Source organism: Eptatretus burgeri, chromosome 6 (assembly GCF_056783735.1).
Source record: "Eptatretus burgeri isolate ZD-2024b chromosome 6, Ebu_testis_v1, whole genome shotgun sequence".
In the NCBI taxonomy this organism is placed as follows: Eukaryota; Metazoa; Chordata; class Myxini; order Myxiniformes; family Myxinidae; genus Eptatretus; species Eptatretus burgeri.
The window spans coordinates 12,418,769-12,426,628 of NC_140966.1; the positions used below are offsets into that span (position 1 = coordinate 12,418,769).

The 7,860-nt window shown below is 36.6% G+C and overlaps 2 non-coding genes across 2 annotated transcripts; both read left to right on the plus strand.

The window, feature by feature from the left end:
• The first annotated feature begins 799 nt into the window (after positions 1 to 799).
• On the plus strand, positions 800 to 871 carry TRNAC-GCA (transfer RNA cysteine (anticodon GCA)). Its single transcript has one exon. It is a non-coding gene; the product is annotated as a tRNA-Cys (tRNA).
• Positions 872 to 4,461: 3,590 nt separating this feature from the next.
• Positions 4,462 to 4,533, plus strand: TRNAC-GCA (transfer RNA cysteine (anticodon GCA)). Its single transcript has one exon. It is a non-coding gene; the product is annotated as a tRNA-Cys (tRNA).
• Positions 4,534 to 7,860: the final 3,327 nt, after the last annotated feature.

The window sequence follows — 7,860 nt, forward strand, 5'->3', positions numbered from 1 at the left end:
AATTCCTTTTAAAAAGCTTCCTCTCCAGACCCACCAGGGAGTATGCCACTAAATTTGGGTTATAACACGAGGCCAGGGCCCAGATAAGCTGGAGGTCCAGTGGTCATATTTTTATCTTCAGATATGGAAACAGAGTGTGACAGATGTGGATGTGTTGTCAAATGTCTGGAAAATTCACTTTTCTCGTTTTTGTTAATCAGAAAAACACATTATCCAACAAATATTTTTGTTTCGATCAAGTTAGAATTGTTCTGAAATTCAATCGCCCAGAAAGGGAACAGGAACATAAATATGGAGTTTAGGAGCTGTGGAAATAAAATATTGAATGTCAAACTACAAAGCTTGAAATGACACTGATTTAACATCAATAAATAATCATGAGAATGAACTTTGAGGAACTGAAAAAGGAAGAAGGGAATCCAACTCTTAATTTGTAATTGGTCACGGGGTTTGGCACGAATACAATTATTTTATTATGGACCATTGGTACAAAAATCATACGTCTGAAACAAACAGTTTCAAATGGAACTCGTCACCGCCAGGAGAACATTTAAATTCCATCAGATGGAGCAATAATTTGGAATTGGTGCTCCCATTTTGCTGGCTTGACAAGAGAAGACGCCATTTTCCTTTTTGCCATCTCCATTCCACCCCATTTATAATCTCATGTGGGCACGGACAACTTGTGGGTTGTGAGTGAAGTGGAATAAAGAAACCACTGAAAAAGGGAAAGCAAATTGAAGAAAAGAAAGGAAAAGTTATTAATTTATCAAAGGCTTGTTCATGTTTGTCATCATGAGGGGATATAGCTCAGTGGTAGAGCATTTGAGTGCAGTTCAAAACGTCCTCAGTTCAAATCTGAGTGTCCCCTTCATTTAACGCTTTTTTGATAATAGCTTTTTTCATTAAAAACAACAATTTGAAAGGAGGAATTATTCGGTCTGTCATGAGAGTTTTCGTTGTCTTTGTTGAACACCTCAAATAAATGTTGAAATAATGTGAGGAAAAGGAATTTCAAGGTTGCTTTGCATTTCGAAATGATTAGTTAACAAATTGTACAAACATGATAAAATGATTCTTATCAAGAAAAATGTACAATTATTACAATGAGAAAACAACATTATATTTCTAATTGGAGGTTTTATTTCTTTATCTAAAATGTCAATCACTTATTGCCAGTACATCAGCATGAAAGTAGACTGCAATTACTTCAGAAACAACAAAGATTTCTTAATGATGAGGAAGGAGAAGTGAACTAAAAAAAACGACAGAGGAGGGAGCTGATTGAAAGTTTTTTTGGAATTTTCGAAATTTCTGTCTCATAAACCCATTTACAATGGAATATTTTTAGATTATCTGGAATTTAATTCCACATGAGTATTTTCATCACATTCAATCAGTAACTCTGTCTCTGTTTTTGACTTATTTGGCCAAAGCACTGTGTCTATCCAGCTGAGATTTCGCAGCAACATTCCTCTCCTGATGTCTGGTAACAGGGATTGCAAACCTCGTTCCCGTCACGTGACATAAAGTCGGTCAAAATGGCCAACACAGTAAATTTCGTCAAAAATCTTCTTCTCCAGATCCACCTGTCAGAATATTACCAACTTTGGGAAACAACATGAGGAAAGGGTCCTGATGTTAAATTGCGGTGGCCAGGCCGATGAAATGAAGGGGAGTGTGTGAAAATGGTGGTCACACAAATTCCTTCAAAAAATCTTCTCCTGATCCACTGGTCAGAATGCCACCAAATTTGGGTTACAACATGAGGACAGGGTGTGGATGTTAAATTTCGAAAGCCATGCAAATCAATCAATGGGAAATGTGTTAAAACGGCCAATATCATCAATTTTTGGGAGAAATCACACAAATTACTCAGAAAAACTTCCTCTCAAGACCTCCAAATGAGAATGCCACCAACTTTGGGTTATAACATTAGGACAGGGCCAAGATAAGCTGCAGGTCCAGTGGTATTATTTTTGTCTTCAGTTCTGGAAACAGAGTGTGACAGCTGTGAGTGTATTTGCAAATGTCTGGTCCATTCACTTCCATTGATTGGAAACTTATCCCCCCATAAAGGGAACATTAAATATCGAGTTTGACAACTGTAGGGGTGTTTGCAAATGTCTGGTATATTCACTTTTCTCATTTTCGTGAATCACCAAAACATTATCCAACACTTATTTTTGTTTCGATAAAGTTTGAATTATTCTGAAACTCATTCGTCTAAAAAGGAAACAGGAACATAAATATGGAGTTGACAGCTGTGGAGATAAAAAAAAATTGAATATCAAACCACAAACCTTGCAATGACACTGATTTTACATAAATAAATAATCATGAGAATGAACTTTCAGGAACTGAAAAGGGAGAAGAGTATCCAACTATTAATTTGTAATTGGTCACTGGCTTTGGCAACAATGCATTCAATTCATTGTCGACCATTGGTGTAAAAAGCCACAAGTATGAAACAAACAGATTGAAATGGAACACGTCACCACCATGAGAACATTTAAATTCCATCAGATATGGCAACAATCGGGAATTGGTGCTCACAGCTTACAGCCATGATGGCAGAAAACGTCATTTTCCTTTTTGCTGTCTTCCTCCATCCCATTTGGAATCCTGTGTGGGAACGGGAAACTTGTGAGTTGTGAGTGAAGTGGAAGAAAGCAAAAGCAAACTGAAGAAAAGAAAGGACAAACTGATTAATTTATCAAAAGCTTATTCATTATTTTCATCAATGAGGGGATATAGCTCAGTGTTAGAGCATTTGAGTGCAGTTTAAAATGTCCTCAGTTCAAATCTGAGTGTCCCCTTCAGTTTAATCTTTTTTGATGATTATCTTTTCACGAAATTCAACAACTTGAAAGGAGTAATTATTCGGTTTGTGATGTCATCATGTGTTGTCTTTTTTGAACACCTCAAATAAATATTGAAAGAATATGCATAAAAGGAATGCCAAGGTTGTTTTCCATTTCCAACTGATGGAGAAATAAATCATAATTATATCAACGATGAAAGGACTCTTATCATGACAAACAGACAATTATTATGCTTTGAAAACATCGTCATATTTCGAAATGGAAAGTTTCATTTCTTCATCTAAAATATCAATCATTTATTGCAAACACATCAGCATTAAAATAGACTGCAATTGATTCAGAGAAATGCTAATTTCTCAATGACAAGAAGGACGAAGTGAACGATAAAACACGACAGAGGAGGGAGCTGATTGAAAGATTTTCTTTGCAGTTTGAGAAGTTCTGCCTCAAAAATCCATTTACAATGTCATATATTTCGATAATATGGAATTTAATTCAACATCAGGGATTGTCATCATGAACTGTCCATCCGTCTCTTTTTGGCTTCTACGGGCAAACCGTTGGGTCCATCCGGCTGAAATTTGGCAGCAACGTCCCTCTCGTGACTGGTAACAGGGCTTGAAAACCTCGTTCCGGTCACGTGGTTTCAGTCGGTCAAAATGGTTGACAAAGCAAATTTCTTCAAAAATGTTCTTCTCCAGACACATCACTCAGAATTGTACCACATTTGGGTTACAACCTAATGCCAGGGTGAGAATGTTCAATGACGAAGGTCATGCCGACCAAGTGACGGAATTGTGTCAAAATTGCACACATTTTCAATGTTTGGGAGAATTGCATAAATTCCTTTTTAAAATCTTCCTCTCCAGACTCACCAGGTATGCCACTAAATTTGGGTTATAACATGAGGCCAGGGACCAGAGAAGCTGCAGGTCCAGTGGTCATATTTTTGTCTTTGGATCTGGAAACAGAGTGTGACAGCTTTGGATGTGTTTGCAAATATCTGGAAAATTCACTTTTCTCGTTTTTATTAATCAGAAAAGCATCATTTAAACACATATTTTTGTTTCGATAAACTGAGAATTGTTCTGAAATTCAATCGCCCAGAAAGGGAACAGGAACATAAATATGGAGTTTGACAGTTGTGGAAATAAAAAATTGAATATCAAAACACAAAGCTTGCAATGACACTGATTTAACATCAATGAATAATCATGAGAATGAACTTTGAGGAACAGAAAAGGAAGAAGATTATCCAACTATTAATTTGTAATTGGTCACGGGGTTTGGAACGAATACAATTATTTTGTTATTGACTATTAGAACAAAAAATCACACGTATGAAACAAACCATTTCAAATGGAATGCGTCACCGCCATGAGAACATTTAAATTCCATAAGATGGAGCAATAATTTGGAATTGGTGCTCCCATTTTGCTGGCTTGATAAGAGAAGACGCCATTTTCCGTTTTGCCATCTCCATCCCACCCCATTTATAATCTCATGTGGGCATGGGAAACTTGTGAGTTGTGAGTGAAGTGGAAGAAAGAAACCACTGAAAAAGGGAAAGCAAATTGAAGAAAAGAAAGGAAAACTTATTAATTTATCAAAGCCTTGTTCATCGTTGTCATCATGAGGGGATATAGCTCAGTGGTAGAGCATTTGAGTGCAGTTCAAAATGTCCTCAGTTCAAATCTGAGTGTCCCCTTCATTTAACGCTTTTTGATGATAATTTTTTCATGAATAACAACAATTTCAAAGGAGGAATTATTCGATCTGTGATGAGAGTTTTCATTGTCTTTGTTGAACACTTCGAATAAATATTAAAAGAATGTGAGGAAAAGGAATTTCAAGGTTGTTTTGCATTTCGAAAAGATTGTTTAACAAAGTGAACAAACATGATTTAAGGAATCTTCTCAAGAAAAATGCACAATTATTACACTGAGAAAACAACATTATATTTCTCATTGGAGGTTTTATTTCTTTATCTAAAATGTCAATCACACATTGCCAGCACGTCAGCATGAAAGTAGACTGCAATTACTTCAGAAACAACAAAGATTTCTGAATGATGAGGAAGGAGAAGAGAACTAAAAAAAACGACAGAGGAGGGAGCTGGTGGAAAGAGTTTTTGGAATTTTAGAAACTTCTGTCTCAAAACCCATTTACAATGGAATATTTTTCGATTATCTGGAATTTAATTCCACATGAGGTATTTTCATCACATTCAGTCAGTCACTGTGTCTCTGTTTTTGACTTATTCGGCCGAAGCGCTGTGTCTATTCGGCTGAAATTTAGCAGCAACATTCCTCTCCTGATGTCTGGTCACAGGGATTGCAAACCTCGCTCCCGTCACGTGACATTAAGTTGGTTAAAATGGCCGACACAGTAAATTTCTTCAAAAATCTTCTTCTCCAGACAAACCTGTCAGAATATTACCAAATTTGGGATAAAATATGAGGAAAGGGTCCTGATGTTAAATTGCGGTGGCCAGGCCGATCAAATGAATGGGAGTGTGTGAAAATGGTGGTCACACAAATTCCCTCAAAAATCTTCTTCTCCTGATTCACTGGTCAGAATGCTCCCAAATTTGGGTAACAACATGAGGCCGGGGTATGGATGTTAAATTGCAAAAATCATGCAAATCAATTAATGTAAAATGTGTCAAAATGGCCGACATCGTCAATTTTTTTGGAAATCGCACAAATTCCTCAAGTCAACTTCTTCTCAAGACCTCCAAATGAGAATGCCACCAAATTTGGGTTATAACATTGGGACAAGGCCCAGATAAGCGACAGGTCCAGTGGTCTTATTTTGTCTTCAGTTATGGAAACAGAGTGTGACAGCTGTGGGTGTATTTGCAAATGTCTGGTCCATTCACTTCCATTGATCTGAAACTTATCCCCCATAAAGGGAACATTAAATATCGAGTTTGACAGCTGTAGGGGTGTTTGCAAATGTCTGGTTTATTCACTTTTCTCATTTTTGTGAATCACAAAAACATTGGCCAAAACTTATTTTTGTTTCGATAAAGTTAGAATTATTCTGATACTCATTCGTCCAAAAAGGAAACAGGAATAATAAATATGGAGTTTGACAGCTGTGGAGATCAAAAAAATTGAATATCAAACGACAAAGCTTGCAATGACACTGATTTTACATCACTAAATAATCATGAGAATGAACTTTCAGGAACTGAAAAAGGAGAAGAGTATCCAACTATTAATTTGTAATTGGTCACTGGCTTTGGCAACAATGCATTTAATTCATTGTCGACCATCAGTGTAAAAAAGCCACAAGTATGAAACAAACAGATTCAAATGGAACACGTCACCACCATGAGAACATTTAAATTCCATCAGATATGGCAATAATTGGGAATTGGTGCTCCCAGCTTACAGCCATGATGGCAGAAAACGCCATTTTCCTTTTTGCTGTCTTCCTCCATCCCATTTGGAATCCTGTGTGGGAACGGGAAACTTGTGAGTTGTGAGTGAAGTGGAAGTAAGCAAAAGCAAAATGAAGAAAAGAAAGGACAAACTGATTACTTTATTAAAAGCTTTTCATTATCCTCATCATGAGGGGATATAGCTCGGTGGTAGAGCATTTGAGTGCAGTTCGAAATGTCCACAGTTCAAATCTGAGTGTCCCCTTTAGTGGGATCTTTTTTGATGATTATCTTTTCTCTAAATTCAACAACTTGAAAGGAGAAATGATTTGGTTTGTGATGTAATTTTATGTTGTCTTCATTGAACATCTCTAATAAATATTGAAAGAATATGTATAAAAGGAATGCCAAGGTTGTTTTCCATTTCCAAATGATGGAGAAATAAATCATAATTATATGAACGATTAAAGGACTCTTATCATGACAAACAGACAATTATTTTGCTGTGAAAACATCGTCATATTTCGAAATCGAAAGTTTCATTTCTTGATCTAAAATGTCAATCATTTATTGCAAACAGATCAGCATTAAAATAGATTGCAATTAATTATGAGAAACCATAATTTCTGAATGAAGAAGGAAGAAGTGAACAATAAAACACGACAGACGAGGGAGCTGATTGAAAGATTTTCTTTGCAGTTTGAGAAGTTCTGCCTCAAAAACCCATTTGCAATGTAATATATTTTGATTATCTGGAATTTAATTAAACATCAGGTATTGTCATCATGCACCGTCCAACCGTTTCTTTTTTGACTTCTCCGGGCAAACTGTTGGGTCTATCCGGCTGAAATTTGGCAGCAACGTTCCTCTCGCGATTGGTAACAGGGATTAAAAATCTCGTTCCGGTCACGTGGTTTCAGTCGGTCAAAATGGCTGACAAAGCAAATTTCTTCAAAAATGTTCTTCTCCAGATCCACCACTCATAATTGCACCACATTTGGGTTACAACCTAATGCCAGGGTGAGAATGTTCAATGACGAAAGTCTTGCCGATCAAGTGACGGAATTGTGTCAAAATGACACACATTTTCAATGTTTTGGAGAATTGCATAAATTCCTTTTAAAAAGCTTCCTCTCCAGACCCACCAGGGAGTATGCCACTAAATTTGGGTTATAACACGAGGCCAGGGCCCAGATAAGCTGGAGGTCCAGTGGTCATATTTTTATCTTCAGATATGGAAACAGAGTGTGACAGATGTGGATGTGTTGTCAAATGTCTGGAAAATTCACTTTTCTCGTTTTTGTTAATCAGAAAAACACATTATCCAACAAATATTTTTGTTTCGATCAAGTTAGAATTGTTCTGAAATTCAATCGCCCAGAAAGGGAACAGGAACACAAATATGGAGTTTCACAGTTGTGGAGATAAAATATTGAATATCAAACCACAAAGCTTGAAATGACACGGATTTAACATCAATGAATAATCATGAGAATGATGTTTGAGGAACTGAAAAGGAAGAAGGGAATCCAACTATTAATTTGTAATTGGTCACGTGGTTTGGCACGAATACAATTATTTTATTATGGACCATTGGTACAAAAATCACACGTCTGAAACAAACAGTTTCAAATGGAACTCGCCACC